This window comes from Ahaetulla prasina, chromosome 7 (genome assembly GCF_028640845.1).
Source record: "Ahaetulla prasina isolate Xishuangbanna chromosome 7, ASM2864084v1, whole genome shotgun sequence".
Classification (NCBI taxonomy): Eukaryota; Metazoa; Chordata; class Lepidosauria; order Squamata; family Colubridae; genus Ahaetulla; species Ahaetulla prasina.
This window is the reverse complement of record NC_080545.1, coordinates 11,063,993-11,085,675: the sequence shown is the minus strand read 5'-3', so window position 1 is coordinate 11,085,675 and position 21,683 is coordinate 11,063,993. Positions and strand designations below refer to the sequence as shown.

Sequence of the window (21,683 nt, the reverse complement as noted above, 5' to 3'; positions counted from 1 at the left end):
ATAATAATAATAATAATAATAATAATAATAATAATAATAATAATAATAGCAGCAATCTATAGATTGTACAAGACTGGAGTTTGTCCAACCTTGCCCTATAGGTTATGAACAAGAAACACGAAGGGTCCTTGGTGGTCTCTGAGCTTGGTTGTTTTCTTGCAGATGTTTCATTACCCAACTAGGTAACATCATCAGTGCTGGTGCTGATGAGGCATGACGCCAGCACTAATGATATGCGCTGATATACATGATGGCAGCAGGGATGATATCAGAGGTGGGTTTCAGCAGGTTCCGACCAGTTCTGGAGAACCGGTAGCGGACATTTTGAGTAGTTCGGAGAACCAGTAGTAAAAATTCTGACTGGCCCCGCCCCCATCTATTCTCTGCCACCTGAGTCCCAGCTGATTGGGAGGAAATGGGGATTTTGCAGTATCCTTCCCCTGCCACGCCCACCAAGCCATGCCACGCCCACCAAGCCACGCCACGCCCACCAAGCCACACCCACAGAACCGGTATTAAAAATATTTTGAAACCCACCACTGAGTGATATGCACAGAAAAGAGCAATGAAGATGTTTTAGGTGGCTGGAATCTAAAACATTTGAAAAACGGTTGCAGAAATTGAATATGTCCAAACACAGACTTCAGAGGATAATTAGAACTGCAGAAAAAATAATTGCTACCAACTTGCCTTCCATTGAGGACCTGTATACTGCACGAATCAAGAAGAGGGCCATGAAAATATTTACAGACCCCTCACATCCAGGATATAAACTGTTTCAACTCCTACCCTCAAAACGACGCTATAGAGCACTGCACACCAGAACAACTAGACACAAGAACAGCTTTTTCCCGAAGGCCATCACTCTGCTAAACAAATAATTCCATCAACACTGTCAGACTATTTACTGAATCTGCACTACTATTAATCGTTTCATAGTTCCCATCACCAATCTCTTTCCATTTATGACTGTATGACTATAACTTGTTGCTGGCAATCCTTATGATTTATATTGATATATTGATCATCAATTGTGTTGTAAATGTTGTACCTTGATGAACGTATCTTTTCTTTTATGTATACTGAGAGCATCTGCACAAAGACAAATTCCTTGTGTGTCCAATCACACTTGGCCAATAAATTCTATTCTATTCTATTCTAGTGAAAAGAAGGACTAGGGGAGACATGATAGCACTATTCCAATATTTGAGGGGTGCCACAAAGAAGAGGGGGTCAAATTATTCTCCAAAGCACCAGAAGACAAGACAAGAAGCAATGGATGGAAACTACCATATTTTTCAGATGTACTTTTTTGTCTGCCGAAAGGGGGTGAAAATGTCTGTGTGTCTTATAGACTGAACATTGCCGAAGCCCTGCCCACCCGCCGGCCGTTTTTTGGGCTCCACATGCCTTATTTTCAGGCCTTTTTTCGGCCCTTTTTGTGGCATTTTTCAGCTCAGTTTTTCCGAAATTTAGGCAACATCTCATTCTTGCAGATTCTTGGTCTAAATGAATGAGTCCCCCCCCACCTACCCACTCAAAGTATAGCTAAAGTTAAAGATTCCCCTCGCACATATGTGCTAGTCATTCCCGACTCTAAGGGGCAGTGCTCATCTCTGTTTCAAAACCGAAGAGCCAGCGCTGTCCGAAGACGTCTCTGTGGTCATGTGGCCGGCATGACTCAACGCCAAAGGCGCACGGAACGCTGTGACCTTCCCACCAAAGGTGCTCCCTATTTTTCTACTTGAATTTTTACGTGCTTTTGAAACTGCTAGGTTGGCAGAAGCTGGGACAAGTAATGGGAGCTCACCCGGTTACACGGCAGCACTAGGGATTCGAACCGCCGAGCTGCCGACCTTTCGATCGACAAGCCTCAACGTCCTAGCCCCTGAGCCACCGTGTCCCTATTACTCAAAGTATACATTTCACAATAAAACATTAGCTAGATTTGGAAGAGAAAATCTAGCTTTCCATAATGCCACCCCTGACACAAGAATAAGTCAAATTCTATCACTCCGCAGATTGCCTTTTATGGTAAAAAAACCACAATACACTCTATATTTTGTTTAGATGTGATTTTTTCGTTTTTAACAAAACAAATGACACTTTTAAGAAAATATACCGGTCCTTCATTTGTCATAAAATATTTCATTGTTGTGTAAGAATAGAAATGTGTTGGGAGAGGGGGGAGGAATGCCAGGGGTATTTAAAAGTGTGTCTCTAGATTTAAAGTAGTAGCAAGTCATCAAATTAGAATAACTTGTTTGTAAATAGCAACCCGGCTTTCACAAAGAGGCTAAAAATAGGAATGCCCGATGACCGGAATTAGTTGTGTAACCAAAACAAATTCTAGTTGTTGTTTCTCTGATGAACAATTTTGCTCTTAGGACTGTTTCAAAAGTCCCTGGCCATTCAGTTCTTAAATCCAATGTCAGATCTGCAGGCCGGCAAATTTGAGCGTAGTTTTTGGTGTGTTTCATGCTGTCAATTCTCAACTACATTAGTTCAAGGACAAGCCAGGGAAAATAAATGCCCCTTCCTTATGAAGAACCCCTAAGCATCAAGACCGTGTGGTTTGTCCTGAAGATGTAGGAATTTCTATTTATTTTTTCCCACGGGAAAAAGTTCAGCTCTGCATTCCCCCATCAGCTTTCTAATGCAGGAACATTCCGGCCACATCATCCAATTTCTGGATTGTGTTCCCCTCCTACAATCCTTTGCCCTCTACGCTAAGTGTGCGGTGAACGCCAGGGCCCTAGCACCAGTGGTCAGTTCCAACACTGTCTTTTAAGTAAAATAATTAGCATTTCAGACGGATTAAGATGCCTAAGACAAAAACCTTCATGACCGCAGCATTTTCCACGGATGAAATAGTTGTCCTGATGAGAACCAGAACAAGTTTGAAGATCATGGATTCATGGAAAACTTTAACGTGTCGCTTGTTTGCAAAACTTTAACTGCTCGCTTGTTTGCAAAACTCCTGGCCCATTAAGTACGCTGTTTCTATTTATATTTTAGGTATTCTCTTCTAAACTGCTGATCCAATTCTACAGAGGAATTATTGAGTCTGTCATTTGCACCTCTATAACTGTCTGGTTCGGTTCTGCAACCCAACAAGAAAAACACAGACTTCAGAGGATAATTAGAACTGCAGAAAAAATAATTGCTACCAACCTGCCTTCCATTGAGGACCTGTATACTGCACGAACCAAGAACAGGGCCGTGAAAATATTCGCAGACCCCTTGCATCCTGGACATAAACTGTTTCAACTCCTACCCTCAAAACGACGCTATAGAGCACTGCACACCAGAACAACTAGACACAAGAACTGTTTTTCCCCGAAGGCCATCACTCTGCTAAACAAATAATTCCATCAACACTGTCAGACTATTTACTGAATCTGTACTACTATTAATTGTTTCATAGTTCCCATCACCAATCTCTTTCCACTTATGACTGTATGACTGTAACTTTATTGCTGGCAATCCTTATGATTTATATTGATATATTGACCATCAATTGTGTTGTAAATGTTGTACCTTGATGAACGTATCTTTTCTTTTATGTACACTGAGAGCATATGCACCAAGACAAATTCCTTGTGTGTCCAATCACACTTGGCCAATAAAAATTCTATTCTATTCTATTCTATTCTATTCTATTCTATTCTATTCTATTCTATTCTAAACCCATCACCACATTAGCCACTTTTGAAGAGGAGAAAGATTTTTCTCTTGTCAAGTTTCATTTTTATCCCCAGATGTGGTGTTGGGCTTCTGCCGGTTCGGACCGGTTCAGACAAACCGGTTGTAGCCACCTGGATGCAATCTCGTCCTATATCGCTGTGTTTTTGACGCCACGTGCATGTGCAGAAGGCAGGCGTGAGCGAATTGCCGTGCTTTTTTTATGCTGCACGCATGTGCGGATGGCAGGTGCGAGCGAATCGCTGTATTTTGTGACGCCGCCCGCAAGCGTGGATGCACATGCTCACATTTCCAGTGCTGGGAAAACTGGTGGTTACAGTACATGATGCCCACCTCTGCCCAAAAGGATGCAGCGTTTTGTGTGTGTGTGTGTGTGTATGTTCAGAGGAAAAACATAAACACACACCTCTTTAGGAGACGACAAACGCAAAGAGAAAGGCTAATGGGCCTATCAGGAGTTGGCGTCAAGCTCATTGCTTGCAAAAAAAAACAAAACGGCGCTAACTCTGAAATAAATTGCTAGAAAATAAATGTTCACACCAAGCCAATTCCCTTCTAAATAAACCTCAAATGCCATCTTCAGTTAGCTTCCAAAATCAGTTCTGATCCTTTCTAACCTCATCACCGCATTAGCTAGTTTTGAAGAGGTGAGAAATTTTTCCCTCTCCGCTCTTCGCTTTTATCCGCAGATGGATGCAGCATAGTGTGTGTGTGTGTGTGTGTGTGTGTGTGTATGTGTGTTGAGGGAAAACATGTACACAAACACACACCTCTTTAGTTGCCTAGGAGGAGACAAATGCGAAAGAGGAAGGCTAATGGGGCTATCGGGAGTTGGCATCACGCTCATTCCTTGACAAAATAGATTGCTAACTCTTGAAATAAATTGCTAGAAATTGAATGTTCACGCCATCCGATGCCTCTCTAAACAACCTCAAATGCCACTTTCAGTTAGCTTCCAAAATGAGTTTCTTCTCCCTTTTCCTGTTGGATTCTCCTCATTTACTCTTCAGATCTCCTGAGCTCCTATCGCTACCTCTCTTCCTCCAAGCTTCTGGCTCTGCTTTTGTCCCCTCCCAAGCAGGACGGCTCCTCACCTCTTTCTACAAACTTCCAGAACTTTGATCTGCTCTCCACAGCACCACCTTGTAAGGATGACGGAAGATTCCTGGTCTTGGCTTCACCTTTTAAATTAAAGAAGAAAAGAAAAGAAAAGAAAAGAAAAGAAAAGAAAAGAAAAGAAAGAAAGAAAGAAAGAAAGAAAGAAAGAAAGAAAGAAAGAGCATCACCTGGACTGGAATCTTGGGTTTGGGGTGGTCTGATTTCCAGGGATGGAAAAACAGGACACTGTGAAGTTGCTGTACTACCTACAGGTGGTCCTTGAGTTGCAATCATTCGTTTAGTGCAGTGGTGGGTTGCTACCGGTTCGCCCTGGATCGGCCCACTGCCAACCAGTGCTTCACCCCCAATGACCCTGACACGATGCAACCTGATATAAGTCCTATCAAAAGACACTGACATCTCCTAAACTCCACTGAAGATGTTACCCAGCCTGGTAACGAAACGTTCGGAAGCCAACCCAACAAGCTCAGAGAAGGAACCTTCGCTCTCACTTCCTAACCAATTAGATCAATTTTTTTAATCAATCTAATCAATTTAGTCAAGTTCCAGGAGCGGTGCAGTGGCCTAGAGGTGGAGCTCTCGCCTCACAGTCAGGAGGCTGTGAGTTCGATCTTCGGTAGAGGCAAGTATTTCTCTCTCTTTCTCTGAGCACAATGGGAATATATACCTGCTGAACAAAACTCCGCCTTGGTGACAGGAAGGGCATCCGGCCATTAAAACACTCTTGCCCAGACTCCACTCTGCAAGGGATTATGGTATTGGTGGGTTTCAATTTTTTTTACTACCGGTTCTGGGGGTGTGGCTTGGTGGGTGTGGCATGGCTGGGTGGGTGTGACAGGGGAAGGATACTGTAAAATCTCCATTCCCACCCCACTCCAGGGGAAGGATACTGTAAAATCTCCATTCCCACCCCACTCCCAGGGAAGGTTACTGCAAAATTGCAGGAACTCGGTATGTCTAGTTTAATGAAAAGAAGGACTAGGGGAGACATGATAGCAGTGTTCCAATATCTCAGGGGTTGCCACAAAGAAGAGGGAGTCAAACTATTCTCCAAAGCACCTGAGGGCAGGACAAGAAGCAATGGGTGGAAACTAATCAAGGAGAGAAGCAACCTAGAACTAAGGAGAAATTTCCTGACATTGAGAACAATCAATAAGTGGAACAACTTGCCTGCAGAAGTTGTAAATGCTCCAACACTGGAAGTTTTTAAGAAGATGTTGCATAACCATTTGTCTGAAGTGGTGTAAGGTTTCCTGCCTCAGCAGGGGGTTGGACTAGAAGACCTCCAAGGTCCCTTCCAACTCTGTTGTTGTTGTTGTTGTTGTTGTTGTTGTTATTATTATTATAAAATCCCCATTTCTTCCCAATCAGCTGGGACTCAGGAGGCAGAGAATAAATGGTCAGTCAGAATTTTTACTACCGGTTCTCCGAACTACTCAAAATTTCTGCTACCGGTTCTCCAGAACTGGTCAGAACCTGCTGAAACCTCTGGATTATGGGGTCGTTAAAAGATGATGATGATATTTTTATCTATAAGTAGCCAAATTTAATAGGTTTTTTAAGGGTTGTTTTTAGTTTTGTACTGTTGTTTTCTTTCTGTATTTTACTTGTGGCTGTACTGAGTCCTTCGGGAGAAGGGCGGTCTATAAATAAAAATATTATTATTATTATTATTATTATTATTATTATTATTATTATTATTATTATTATTATTATTATTATTATTATTATTATTGGCTGTGAACCGCCCTGAGTCCTTTGGGAGAAGGGTGGTATAAAAATTAAATTAAATTAAATTAAATAAATAAATAAAATTGAAGAGGCCAACAATTGATGGCATCTTATGGCTGAAATTATTTCCTCAATCTCCATTTTAATAACTTCTGTGGAGTTGCTGCTTCGGTTCTAGTTGAGCTTTAAAACCACCAAGAAAAGGAGTAAACGTTTCAGAATAAGTAACTTACCGCTAGGCAGGAGTGGGCTGCTGGGGGTTCGCAGGGGTTCGGGAGAACCTCTAGCTAAGATTCTGTGCAATTTGGAGAACCCACAAATCTCACTCCTGGCTGGCCCCTCCTACCCCTCCCCACCCCTCCCAGGAGTCCCCAAGGAGCCCATTTTGAATGCAAGTAAATGCAGGGCACGCACGGAGGCTCGGGGAGGGTGAAAAACTCAGGGCGTTTTTAATTTTTAAAAAACATACTTGGAACTAAATTCCCACATTATTTCTTTTTCTTAAAAAAAAAATTATTTAGAGAAATAAAGGTAGTCCTCAACTTACAACCACAATTGAGCCCAGGATTTATGTTGCTAAGTGAGACATTTGTTAAGTGAGTTTTGACCCCATTTTACGACATTTCTTGCCACATTTGTTAAGTGAACCCTGCAGTTGTTCAATGAGTAACCTGGTTGTGAATCTGGCTTCCCCGTTGACTTTGCTTGCCAGAAGGTTGCTAAAAGGGGATCGCGTGACCTTAAGAAACAGCAGTGGTCATAAATATGAACCAGGATCTGAATTTTGGCCAAGCAACTGAATTTTGATCACAAGATCATGGGAATGCTGCTGTCATAAGTCCAGTGCCGTCGTAACTTCGAACAGTCACTGAATGAACTGTTGCAAGTTGAGCAGCACTTGCAATAATCGAGCAGAGCAAATCGTATAAGGATAGATATGCACGTCATATTTTACTTCAGAAAAGTTGCATTTCCTTAACTTGTCCTCAAATTCTGTAGAATTTGATCCTAACTGTAAAGGCTCCTTCATAAGAAGCTGTGAGTACTACAAGCTCACTCTGCATGTATGCCTTTTATTTTAATCTGAGAAAGAATAAGACTTCCCAAAAGTCTTCAGATATATTTTTCAAAAATATCCCCCTCATATTTACATGTTGAATTATTTTTTCCAATAATGCTAAGCCCCAGCAGCTCCTGTGACAACGAAGCAAAGTTGGCATTACAATCACAGAGAAAAATAAGGTTCAAACAGATGTCACAGAAATTAAAGGAGGGACCATTGAAACAGCTTTTGCCTACCAATTTAATTGTTTTCACCAGGTGTACCAGGGGAGGGATGGGGAGAAGTCCCCTTCCCTATTTCAAAATCTACCATTTTTTAAAAAAAATAGCAATTTATAACACAACACAACATAACAAACACAAAACGCATAAAGTACATTCTGTTTTCACAACTGTTTCGTAGCGGTGATCTCCTAATAGTTACATTTTCTCCCAATTCCTTTTATAATATTTATATCCTTCTTGTCCCATTATCCTTTATTACTCTATAATTCCTATCACTTATAATATTAAATTTTAAGTTGAATAAAGAATTTGAAGAGTGTTTTCCAACAGATATCCTTTCCCAAGGATAGCCCCGCAAAGCCCTTATTGTCTTGTCTGGGTCACTTTTTCCAAATCTCTTACAGGTTGCCCAGAGCTGAGCATAGCATGCCTTTGACTGATTAAGGAACACCAAATAAAATAAATTGGAAATTTCTGCCTTTTCTTTTGTAGCTACATTCCAGTCCAGTTTTGCAACAAACTGAGGATTTGTTTTTTTTCACAAGTATTATTACCAAGCTATGGCTCGACATTTGTTTTCTGTTTCCAAAGTGAAGAACACCACATTTCTCTATTAAATTTGATTCTTGTTCTTGTCAGCCCATTTCTATAAACCATTAAGATAATTTTATTTCTATTATCCAGGGTATTCAGCTCGCCGATCCAATTTTGTGTCATCTGCAGTTGAATTAGCATTCCTTCCATTTCTTTCTTCGGTCATAAATAAAACTTTTAGAGAGGCATCTCCATTAAAAACAGCATCTTTGGGCATGGACTTCTGTGGGAAGAGAAATGGCTCCCATTGTTAACCGCTACGAAGCTTTGTTTATTAGCAAAGAAATGGTCCTTCTGTCTGGGATTTTTTTGGTTCTTTGTAGGATCCACCGAGGATCAATTTCTTATTCACATCTGTGAACTTTAAGAACAGAGGAGAAATTCTTTGGATGAACCTCCTGAATTTTCCATTTCAATCCGTGATGCAAACCAAAACAAAAAACACCAATACATGTAGAATAGAATAGAATAGAATAGAATAGAATAGAATAGAATAGAATAGAATAGAATAGAATAGAATAGAATAGAATAGAATAGAAAATATGGAATAGAATGGAATGGAATGGAATGGAATGGAATGGAATGGAACGGAACGGAACGGAACGGAACGGAACAGAACAGAACAGAACAGAAAATATGGAATGGAATGGAATGGAATGGAATGGAATGGAATGGACTGGACTAGACTAGACTAGACTAGACTAGACTAGACTAGACTAGACTAGACTAGACTAGAATAGAATAGAATAGAATAGAATAGAATAGAATAGAATAGAATAGAATTCTTTATTGGCCAAGTGTGATTGGACATATGCTTTGGTGCATATGCTCTCAGTGTACATAAAAGAAAAGATACTTTCATCAAGAATCATAAGGTACAACACTTAATGATAGTCATAGGGTACTAATAAGCAATCAAGAAATAATCAGTATCAATATAAATCATAAGGTTACAGGCAACGAAGTTATAGTCATACAGTCATAAGTGGAAGGAGATGGGTGGTGGGAACGATGAGAAGATTAATAGTAGTGCAGACTTAGTGAATAGTTTGACAGTGTTGAGGGAATTATTTGTTTAGCAGAGTGATGGCATTCGGGAAGAAACTGTTCTTGTGTCTAGTTGTTCTGATGTGCAGTGCTCTGTAGCATTGTTTTGAAGGTAGGAATTGAAACAGTTTATGTCCAAGATACAAGGGGTCTATAAATATTTTCACGGCCCTCTTCTTGATTCGTGCAGTATACAGGTCCTCAATGGAAGGCAGGTTGGTAGCCATTGTTTTTTCTGCAGTTCTAATGATCCTCTGAAGTCTGTGTCTGTCTTGTTGGGTTGCAGAACCGAACCAGACAGTTATAGTGGTGCAGATGACAGACTCAATAATTCCTCTGTAGAACTGGATCAGCAGCTCCTTGGGCAGTTTGAGCTTTCTGAGTTGGCGCAGAATGAACGTTCTTTGTTGTGCTTGTTTGATGACGTTTTTGATATAAGACATTTCCTTCCCGTAGAACTGCCCAAGTGAAACGGCAAGGAGACGTGCTTTGTTTCAGAGTAAGGAAAGAAAGGAAACCGACAGCAATGAAAACAAGGCGATCTGGATTATCCTAGAACTATTAGAAAAATTTCCTAATGGTGAGAACAATCAAACAGTGGAACGGCTTTGCCTTCAGAAGTTGTGGGTGCTCCACAGTGGTGGGATTCAAATAATTGAATAACTGGTTCTCTGCCCTAAAGACTGAGTGGGTGGGCGTGGCCATGGTGGGCGTGGCCAGGGGGTGTGAAAGGCAGCACTTGTCCTCTTGCACCCCCGTGTGAACAAAAACGGCCCATGGGGGGCACCCCATTTCGGGCCTAGTAGGCCTCCTTGCAGCCTCCTGGGAGCACAAATGGGCCATGGCGGGGATGGTGCCACATCCCCAGTGCCCCATTTTGGGCCTGGTAGGGCTCCCTGCACTTACCTGGGAGCCAAAAAGAGGTGTGTGTGGGGACTCCTGGAAGGGGCAGGGAGGGGAGGGGAGGGGCCAGCCAGCAATTTAACAACCGGTTCACTCGAACCGGCCCAAACCGGCTGAATCCCACCACTGGTGCTCCATCTCTGGAGGCTTTCAAGAAGAAACTGGACAGCCATTTGTCTGAAATAGTATAGACTCTCCTGATCGAGTAGCGGGTTGGACTAGATGACCTCCAAGGTCCCTTCCAACTCTGTTATTCCATGAAGGTATTTCATCAGTAACAACATAGGGACGTATCACTGGGTGCATAGGACCAACATGTTTGTCAGTCACCGAAACTTCAATTACACTCACTTGCTGGGTCCTTGATGCCCTTCGAAGTTTGGTTCTTTTCTTGCAGACTTTTTTTTTTTGTTTACATTTATACCCCGCCCTTCTCCGAAGACTCAGGGCGGCTTACAGTGTATAAGGCAATAGTCTCATTCTATTTGTATATTTTTACAAAGTCAACTTATTGCCCCCCCAACAATCTGGGTCCTCATTTTACCTACCTTATAAAGGATGGAAGGCTGAGTCAACCTTGGGCCGGGCTTGAACCTGCAGTAATTGCAGGCTCTGTGTTCTTAATAACAGGCTTTACCAGCTTGAGCTATTCCGGCCCCTATTTCATTATCAAACTAAGTAACATCATCAGTGCTGGAAGAAAGGGCTTTGTTCTCTGTCTATATACTAGCAGTTTGCCCCATCAGTGTTGGTTGGAATGGTCTTGGTAATTCCTTGATTGGGTTGTTGTTTACTATTAGCTTGTTTGTCTTAGTTAATAGTTCCTTGATTGGCATATTGTTTGCTTCTTGATTGTTGGTCTAATGTTAATCTTGGTGTCGACCTTTGCTCATCTGGTGATTGTTTGCTGGTGAGGACGTATTGTGGTCTTTATGCTTTCCTTTTGGCTTGTCGATTGTCTCTTTTGAATGGTATGTAGATGTTGTTTATCTCAGTGTGCCCGTGGATGATTGATTTGTCTGAGTTCCGGTCTTCCAGGAATTCTCTAGCTTCTTTTTTTTTTTTAACTTGGTCTAAAATGCTCCGTTTTCCAGTTAAAATTATGGTTAAGCCTGTGTATGTGTTCTGTAATTAAAAGGAATTTTCATCATTGCTTTCTGACTTGCTTGCTTCCTTTATTTATTAGATTGAAATCCAATCTTTCCTTCAGGAGCTGAAGGCAGCACATACAAGTTTTTCCTCTTGTTTCAAGCCTACAACAACAGCCAAGTAAGAGTGGAACTGATCCAAAGTCCCACAAAGAGTTTTCATGGTGTCTAGAATCCGGACTCGGCTCTATCTCCTTCCCAAATAATCCATCTGTCTTGAATATTCCATACAACTATTATCAGTACTAGATAACTTAGGAGTACTCATCTCAAACGATCTAAGCCCCCCCCAGAACTCACTGTAACAGCATTGCCAAAAAGGCACTAAGAATTGTTAAGCTAATTTTGCGAAGTTTCTTCTCTGGTAATATTGTATTGCTAACTAAGGCATACAAAACCTTTGCCAGACCAATTCTTGAATACAGCTCGTCCGCCTGGAACCCACACTGTATTTCTGACATTAACACAATCGAGCGGGTCCAGAGGTGTTTCACGAGAAGAGTACTCCTCTACTCACTGTAGAATTCCCTATGCCACCAGGCTTAAAATTTTGGGCTTGGACAATCTGAAATTGCGCTGCCTGCGGTCCGATTTAAGCATAGTACAAAAAACTGTCTGCTACACCGTCTTGCCTGTCAACAACTTCTTCCATTTTAACCACAATACTACACAGGCAAACAATCGATACAAATTCAAGGTAAACCGCTTCAAACTCGATTGCAGAAAATACGACTTCAGCAACAGAGTGGTCAACGACTCTCTAAAAGGATGCAAATGACCAGCTGTCTTGCAAGGAATATAAATCCTTCTGTTCCCCACCATTCTGTCAGAGCTGAAGAAGCTTCTGGGATGAGAAGCGAAATGTCTTCAAAAGAAAAAACAAGAAAGTCCAGTTGCCTCCCGAAAAGGCACCTTTGGGATAGATAAGAATTTGTACTGGAGGTGGGTTTCAGCAGGTTCTGACCAGTTCTGGAGAACCGGTAGCGGAAATTTTGAGTAATTTGGAGAACCGGTAGTAAAAATTCTGACTGGCCCCGCCTCCATCTATTCTCTGCCGCCCGAGTCCCAGCTGATTGGGAGGAAATGGGGATTTTGCAGTAACCTTCGCCTGGAGTGGGGAAGGAATGGGGATTTTGCAGTAACCTTCCCCTGGAGTGGGGAGGGAATGGAGATTTTACAGTATCCTTCCTCTGGAGTGGGGAGGGAATGGAGATTTTACAGTATCCTTCCTCTGGAGTGGGGAGGGAATGGAGATTTTACAGTATCCTTCCCCTGGAATGGGGAGGGAATGGAGACTTTACAGTATCCTTCCCCTGCTACACCCACCAAGCCACACCCACAGAACCAGTAGTAAAAAATTTTTGCAACCCACCACTGATCTGTACCCTAATCTAAACAATGTCCTCAACTGAATTGGTGGGGCTAACTTCTTTTCCAAGATCGATATTCTCAGATCTCTTGCAAAATCAGACTTCAGTTCTGCTTCTTAGCCACAAGACAGTCCTGAGACCTGCCTTTTATAAGGAAGGAGAAAATGCCCTGGAAAGGTTAAGCAGGAGGAAGCTGTGTCGACATTTACAACACTGCTGGGAGTTTGGGGTTGTTTGCTTAAGATGCAATAAATGTACTTTCTCCCATACTTGATTCTGTGCAAACTAAGAAAGTAAACAGATTTTCTCCCGCAGTTTTTACACGGTAGCAATAAAGGAGAATATTTGTAGCTCAGGGTTGAAATGAAGGGTCCTTGGTGCTCTCTGAGCCTGCTTGTTTTCTTGTAGACGTTTCATTACCCAACGAGGTAACGTCATCAGTGCTAGGACTGCGTTGCAAGAAAGGAATCAAAGAACCTCATGCTACTCGTAGGCATTGGAAAGGAATAATCTCCATCTTTCCATTCCCCCAACCTTGAAGGAACAGGTAACATTTTTTGGATATCCTTTACCTACCCCTTGACTCTTGGAGAACAATCAGAATTCATCATCCTGTGGATGTTGAAAAACAGTTTAATTGCTGGGTGAAACTCTGGCTCCCTGGGGTTATATAACTTTGGCAACAGCCTCTTCTTGAAAGCTCCATGGGCAGGAAAGGATGGGTCTGTTTGTCCTGACTACTCAACATTTAGATGGATGCCCCGATGAGCTGCCTTAAAAATCTCCCAAAGTCTGCAGTCACCTAACAGTGACTTTCTTGACAACTGAGCAGAAGGAAGTATTTCCTCTTAACATCTTTGGGGAACACAAGAAGAAAAGGAAAAAGAAAGCAAGGCAAGGCAGAAGGAGGAAGGGAAGGGAAGGGAAGGGAGCGAGGGAGGAAGGGAAGGGAAGGGAGAAGGAAGGAAGGAAATGGAGAGGAAGGGAGGGAAGGGAAGGGAAGGGAAGGGAAGGGAAGGGAAGGGAAGGGAAGGGAAGGGAAGGGAAGGGAGCGAGGGAGGAAGGGAAGGGAAGGGAGAAGGAAGGAAGGAAGGAAATGGAGAGGAAGGGAGGGAAGGGAAGGGAAGGGAAGGGAGAGGGACGGAAGAGAGGGAAGGGAAGGGAAGGGAAGGGAAGGGAAGGGAAGGGAAGAGAGAGAAAAGGAAAGGGAGGAGGAAGGAAGGAGAAGGAAGGAAGGAAATGGAGAGGAAGGGAGGAAGGAAGGAAGGAGAGGACGGAAGAGAGGAAGGGAAGGAAGGGAAGGAAGGAAAGGGAAGGAAAGGGAGGGAGGGAGGGAAGGGAGAAGGAAGGAAGGAAATGGAGAGGGAGGGAAGAAAGGAAGGGAGGGAGGGAGGAAGGAAGGAAGGTGGGAGGGCGGGAGAAAGGGAGAAAGGGAAGGGGTGGGAGGGAGGGAGGGAGGGAGGAAGGAAGGAAAGAAAGAAAGAAAGAAAGAAAGAAAGAAAGAAAGAAAGAAAGAAAGAAAGAAAGAAAGAAAGAAAGAAAGAAAGAAAGAAAGAAAGAAAGAAAGAAAGAAAGAAAGAAAGAAAGAAAGAAAGAAAGAATGACAGGCAGACAGATCCAACACATTTCTTCCCAGAAGAAACTTTTCTGGCACCCAAGAAAAATAGGATCCAATGACAATTATATTTCTACTCTGCCGCCAGATCTGATGCTTCCTATGCTGGAGAAGCAACCACCTTACAACCAACCTTTTTCTAAAGATCAAAGGGAGGAGGACCAAGGAGAGCTTAAAATCCATGACAAAGCCTCAGTCACGCAGGAGAACAGCTCTCGTCATGTTACCACATCCAACAACCCAGCCTGTTCTTGGCAAGTTAGAACTCCACTGCTTACAATATAAAGCCTTGTCTTTCTTTTTTTAAAAAAATATATATATAGAGAAATGTTTTGCCCGCCAGCCACATGTATCACCCTCTCGGTTGTCCCAGAGCAAAAGAAACAAGAGAAAGAAATCCAGAGAAAGAAAGACGAGAAACCAGCTACTGAAGAATCTTTGGAAATTAGCAGAATGTCTAAGGGATGGAAACAGAGGGCTCAAACTGTCCTCGGGGCATCTCACTTGCATGCTTCCCCTCCCTTCTTGATTCACATATTACACGTACACACAGAGAGAGAGAGAATAGCAGAACGGGAAGGGACCTCCGAGGTCTTCTAGCCCAGTGGTGGGTTTCAATTTTTTTTACTATCGCTTCTGTGGGTGTGGCTTGGTGGGCGTGGCAGGGGAAGGATACTGCAAAATCTCCATTCCCTCCCCACTCCAGGGGTAGGTTACTGCAAAATCCCCATTTCCTCCTGATCAGCTGGGACTCAGGAGGCAGAGAATAGATGGGGGCGCGGCCAGCCACAGGTGGTATTTACCAGTTCTCCGAACTACTCAAAATTTCCGCTACCGGTTCTCCAGAACTGGTCAGAACCTGTTGAAACCCACCTCTGACGTACAAACAGAGAGAGAGAATAGCAGAACTGGAAGGGACCTCCGAGGTCTTCTAGTCCAATGGTGGGTTTCAAATTTTTTTACTATCAGTTCTGTGGGTGTGGCTTGATGGGCATGTCAGGGGAAGGATACTGTAAAATCTCCATTCCCAACCAACTCCAGGCGAAAGATACTGTAAAATCTCCATTCCCTCCCCACTCCAGAGGAAGGATATTGTAAAGTCTCCATTCCCAACCAACTCCAGGGGAAGGATACCGTAAAATCTCCATTCCCTCCCCAATCCAGGGGAAGGTTACTACAAAACCCCCATTTCCTCCTGGTCAGCTGGGACTCGGGAGGCAGAAATTAGATAGGGGTGGGACCAGTCAGAATTTTTACTATCGGTTCTCCAAACTACTCAAAATTTCCGCTACTGGTTCTCCAGAACTGGTCAGAACCTGCTGAAACCCTCCTCTGTATCTAGTCCAACCTCAGATTCACTTACACATACAGAGAAAGAGAGAGAGAGAGAATAGCAGAGCTGGACGGGATCCTGGAGGTCATCTAATCCAACCCCCTGCAAAAGCAGGAGATCCCACTGATTCACATATTACACATACACATACAGAGAGACACAATAGCAGAGCTGGAAGGGACCTCCGAGGTCTTCTAGTCCAACCCCTTGCTCAGGCAAGAGAACCCACTTTAATTCATTCAGTTAGTCCTTGAGTTACAACCATTCATTTAGCAACCAGTCAAATTTACACGTTCTATGAGCAGCACCCCAAACCGGGGCCTACATCATCTTACCCTTTAATACAGGCAGTCCTTGACTTACAACCATTTGTTTAGTGACCGTTCAAAGTTCCAGCTTCTCTAAAAAAAAAAAGTGACTTATGACCGTTTTTCACAGTTATGACCTTTGCCGCATCCCCATGGTCACGTGATCAAAATTCAGACACTTGGCAACTGTTTCTGTCGTGTCCCACTCCTCCGCTGACGGCCGGGTCAGGGAAATCCGAATCAGGCGTGCCTCTGCAGCTCTGCCAAAGTCCTAGCAAAGTCCTCAGGGCAGGCAGGAGACCAGAAAGTGACTTCAGCAAGATATGTTCGACTTTGCCTGACTCAGAGAATGCCAGAAAGCAGATCCTTTATATAGGCCATGGGGTGTGGCTCCATGACTCAGCACTTATCCAGGCCTGCCCCTCCCTTCCTTCTGTTGCCGCCGCCTATCAAGTCTTCTGACGCGAGGGTCACTCCAGTCGGCAGCTGTTGGTAATTGACCTCCCTCAGTCTCACATGCTGTGGGGGAGGGGGAGGGGTCTAGTTGCTCCGTTTGCCTGGGCATGGAGCCAGGGCTGGGGCCGGGAGGTGCTTCCTCCTCCTCAGCCTGTCTGGGCATGGAGCCAGGGCTGGGGCCGGGAGATGCTCCCTCCTCCGCAGCCTGTCTGGGCATGGAGCCAGGGCTGGGGCCGGGAGGCATACTAGGATATTCCTCCGCGTTCGGAAGCAGATAAGAAGGCCCCGGCTGCGGTGAGAGCGGGCAAGACACAACAGGGCCGGTGAATGGCGCAGGCTGGTAAGGCCTGTTATTAAGAACAGCCTGTTATTAAGAACACAAAGCCTGCAATTACTGCAGGTTCGAGCCCGGCCCAAGGTTGACTCAGCCTTCCATCCTTTATAAGGTAGGTAAAATGAGGACCCAGATTGTTGGGGGGGCAATAAGTTGACTTTGTAAAAATATACAAATAGAATGAGACTATTGCCTTATACACTGTAAGCCGCCCTGAGTCTTCGGAGAAGGGTGGGGTATAAATGTAAACAAAAAAAAAAAAAAAACAGTTTCATACTTATGACGGTCGCATCCTCTTGGGGTCACGTGATCCCCTTTTGCGACTTTTTTACAAGCAAAGTCAATGAGGAAGCCAGATTCACTTAACAACCGTCTTACTAACTTACCAGCTGCAGCAATTCACTTAACAACAGTGGGAAGAAAATATATATATATGTATATAACCGTTTTTAGATGGCGTACACAGGGCCGAGACTTGGAAACAAACCCAACCAAATCTGCTTTTTTTAAAAAAAAAAGAAAGAAATTGGGGAGACGATACTTAATATTTCAGCGCAATTATTTTCAAGCCTCCAGAATATGGAATTGCTTAGAAAGTGCCTTTTTATTTCATTAGAAAGTAGCCGGCTTGTGGGGATGATTCTTTTTTCTAACTCGCTTTGCCAAACGATGACTCTAAAATAGAAAAGGAGTAAAGGAACTGGAACATCTGGTCCTCCTCCAGTTTATTCTGTGGTTACGTCCCGATTGCTCAGCTCCTGAAATGGAACCTCTTTAGATGTAAACAATCGGCCCTCCAGCGTCCCACCATCATCACCCCACCAAAAAAAAGCCCCCTTTATTTTTGTCCAGGGTCCATTGGATAGCCTGTCTCTGCCCTGCCTTTGTTGATGAACTCTGAACTTTACAAGATTTCTCGTTCTTTTACCATTTGGACATATTTCTGGTTACCACCGCTATTATTTCTGCCCTGGTCCTGACATTTTGGAGTATTTTTGTCCTAAAGGCAGAAACAGAAAGAGGTCACTTCAAAAAAAAAGAAAAAGTCAGAGCTTTTTGGCGCTAAAAGGATGGCCCATAGTTCAAAAAATAAAGTGAAGGGTCAAAGCTGAAGCTGGAGACTATTGAAACTTGGGCACGGAGTAACAATTTATTTGGAAGAGTTTTAAATCTCCCGGATGAATGGCCTCCTAGGCTTCCTTCAAAAAAAATGTCCCAGACGAGGAGAAATTTGACTTTGCTGGTCAGAAACTCGTAAAAGGGGAACATGTGACCGCCCCCCTGGGAAACTACAACGGTCATAAATAGGAGTCGGTTGCCAAGCATCTGAATTTGCATCACCTGACCACGGTAGATGTTGCATCGGTCGTAAGTGTGAAAAGTGTCCATCAGTCACTTTTTTTTCCAGTGCCTTTCGAATGGTCACTAAATGGACTGTTGTAAGTCGAGGACTACCTGTAGCGGGGAGCTGCTAAAGCTCATGTGCCTGTGGAGCAGACATGCGAAATGTAGGAGAAAAACAGGCTGGGACTGTGGGAAGAGTCTAGTGAATCATCAGCCTAGAATCATTACGTTCCCACAAAAGTTCTGTTCAACCCCTCTTGAATTCCGTTCTCTCTTATCAGGCACCAAATTAGTGCTGCATTTGGTTGACTAAATGCAGTGGGTGGCTCAGGCTGTAAGATAGCCTGTTATTAAAACACAGCTGCTTGCAATTACTGCAGGCTCGAGTCCCACCAGGCCCAAGGTTGACTCAGCCTTCCATCCTTTATAAGGTAGGTAAAATGAGGACCCAGATTGTTGGGGCAATAAGTTGACTTTGTAAATATACAAATAGAATGAGGCTATTGCCTTACACAATGTAAGCCGCCCTGAGTCTTCGGAGAAGGGCGGGATATAAATGTAAATTTAAAAAAAAAATTCTGATGTATAGGCATGAGCAGTAAATCCGCTTAACCGGGCCTTCACGTGTGGCCCCAATTCTTCGCACCTGACATGAATGGTTGATAGGCAAAAAAAAAACCTTGTCCTTCTTTTAGACAAGCTAATTTCTGCACCTTGCTCGCTTCGCGGCCAGACCCATTTACAAGATAGTTATGCATGTGGTGGTGGTGGTGGTTGTTTCCATTCTCACTTCCTGCACCAAGAAACTGGCATAAACCTACTTCGACGGGGAAGTAGTAAAGTTAACTCCGGAGAATAAAGGTCACCTTGGCACCACGTCCACCATCGAGTGTTTATAATTTATTTTATTTATATCGGGCCTTTGTTATTTCTTTATATAATTCAAGGCAGTAAAGGTGCTTATTAATCCTTCCTCTCCTATTTCTCAACAACAACCACCCTGTGAGGTGAATTGGGCTGAGAGAGAGGGACTGGCCCCAAGTCACTTAGCCAAGGCAGGACTAGAACTCACAGTCTCTAGGTGATTGGCCCAGAGTCACTCAGATGGCTTCCATGCCTAAAGCGGGATTAGAACTCACAGTCTCCAGGTGATTGGCCCAGAGTCAGTCAGATGGCTTCCATGCCTAAGGCGGGATTAGAACTCACAGTCTCCAGGTGATTGGCCCAGAGTCACTCAGACGGCTTTCATGCCTAAGGCGGGACTAGAACTCACTGTCTCCAGGTGATTGGCCCAGAGTCACTCAGACGGCTTTCATGCCTAAGGCGGGACTAGAACTCCCAGTTCACTCTGGGTGATTGGCCCAGAGTCACTCAGACGGCTTTCATGCCTAAGGCGGGACTAGAACTCACCGTGTCCAGGTGATTGGCCCAGAGTCACTCAGCTAGCTTTCATGCCTAAGGTGGGACTAAAACTCACCGTCTCCAGGTAATTGGCCCAGAGTCACTCAGACGGCTTTCATGCCTAAGGCGGGACTAGAACTCATTGTCTCCAGGTGATTGGCCCAGAATCACTCAGACGGCTTTCATGCCTAAGGCGGGATTAGAACTCACAGTCTCCAGGTGATTGGCCCAAAGTCACTCAGCCAGCTTTCATACCTAAGGTGGGACTAGAACTCCTAGTCTCCAGGTGATTGGCCTAGAGTCACTCAGCCAGCTTTCATAGCTAAGGTGGGACTAGAACTCCCAGTCTCCAGGTGATTGGCCCAGAGTCACTCAGCCAGCTTTCATAGCTAAGGCGGGACTAGAACTCCCAGTCTCCAGGTGATTGGCCCAGAGACACTCAGCCAGCTTTCATGCCTAAGGCGGGACTAGAACTCACCGTCTCCAGGTAATTGGCTCAGCCAGCTTTCATGCCTAAGGCAGGACTAGAACAGTGGTGGGATTCATCTGGTTCGCACCACTTCGGCCCACTCGCTTGTTAAATTGCTGGCTGGCCCAGCCCCTCCCTGCCCCTTCTAGAAGTCTCCACACACCCTGTTTTGGCTCCCAGGCAAGTGCAGGGAAGCCTACTAAGCCCAAAATGGAGCCCGGGGGATGCAGCACGGCTCCCCCACGACCCATTTTTGCTCCCAGGGTGCTGCAGGAGGTCGAGTGCTGTCTGTCACACCCCCTGGCCATGTCCACTAGGGCCACACCCACCTAGACAGTCATTAGGGCAAAGAACCGGTTCTTAAATTATTTGAATCCCACTACTGAGTTGAACTCCCAGTCTCCTGGTGATTGACCCAAAATCACACAGCTGGCTTTCATGCCTAAAGCAAGACTAGAACTCCTTTAGTGTCTTCACCACTAAACCAAACTGGCTCTCTGTTTGTGTGGCTTTATGCTTAACACTGGGAAATGTGCTTTCATACTTTTAGCTAAATTTGATGTTCCAGCTGAACTGGGCCTGACATTCCCTCCGCAAAAGCCAAACATTTCTATCATTCCTCCCCCCAAAAAATTAAAAAAATAATTTTAAAACCACGAACATCATGGCAGGGTAACATTAAAATAAAGTCTGCCCGTTTCTATTTTAAAAAAGGGCATAAAATCTCCTGGAATTTACCAAGCAGCTTTCATCCCAGTTAGATGAGATTACACAGAAAACTGGCCCATAGAGATGAAAAAGAAAGAAAGAAAAAAGCCCCTCGGCTCCATTATTCATGGACCCAATCCTTTTTCTCAAACCCAGCCAACAGGTGTTCTGTCTTTTAAAATTATCTACAGAATCCGCGACTTTAGAAGTCTGGAATCCGGCGAGAAATTGAAATGTCTGCTTCTTCAGTCCATCATCTGATCTCTCTTTCCAGTTTGAAGGAGAATTTAAGTGCGAAGAAAGCTTTTCATTTAATAAATGCGCAGCTTCGCCAGTTAAAAACCTCAACGGCAACTCCTACAGACGTCCAATTCTTTGCTGCCAAATAGTTATTTTTAGTGAGAATCTTATTGACGAATTAGCCTCTAAATTCCTTTTTTGTCCTGGCCTCGCTTGCTTTTTGGAATAAAGTCAGCGGTGGGTTTCACATTATGTTACTACTGGTTCGCCGTGTGCACATGCTCGCTTCATCCATGCGCTTTGTCAGGAAATTGTCATTTGCCTAACTAGTTGGCCAGGCAATATATAAACTAACTATGTATGTTTGTATAAAGGCATGGTATTGCTTTAAGGCTGTGCTGCATCATGCAAGCATCCTGATTGGTTGAGCTCTGTAGTCAATGTATAAAAGGACTACTAAATTATGGCTTGCGGGGAATCTATAGGGACGCTACAGCATTGTAAGCTGAAGACATGCTGCAACTGTATATTTGAGCTTTATGATCGTTGCTTGATCATGGCTAGTTACTGA

At 43.8% G+C, this 21,683-nt stretch overlaps 1 protein-coding gene across 8 annotated transcripts in view; it reads right to left on the bottom strand.

The window, feature by feature from the left end:
* NTF3 (neurotrophin 3) overlaps nucleotides 1-21,683 on the bottom strand; it is a 101,814-nt gene that overhangs the window by 2,341 nt on the left and 77,790 nt on the right. Inside the window, exon 3 of one of the 8 annotated variants that reach the window (XM_058191053.1) lies at nucleotides 4,800-4,886. The exons of the other annotated variants lie outside the window; for them this stretch is intronic. The gene's annotated coding sequence lies outside the window, so the exon portion shown is untranslated. The remainder of the gene's footprint in view (nucleotides 1-4,799; nucleotides 4,887-21,683) is intronic. 8 annotated transcript variants of the gene reach the window in all.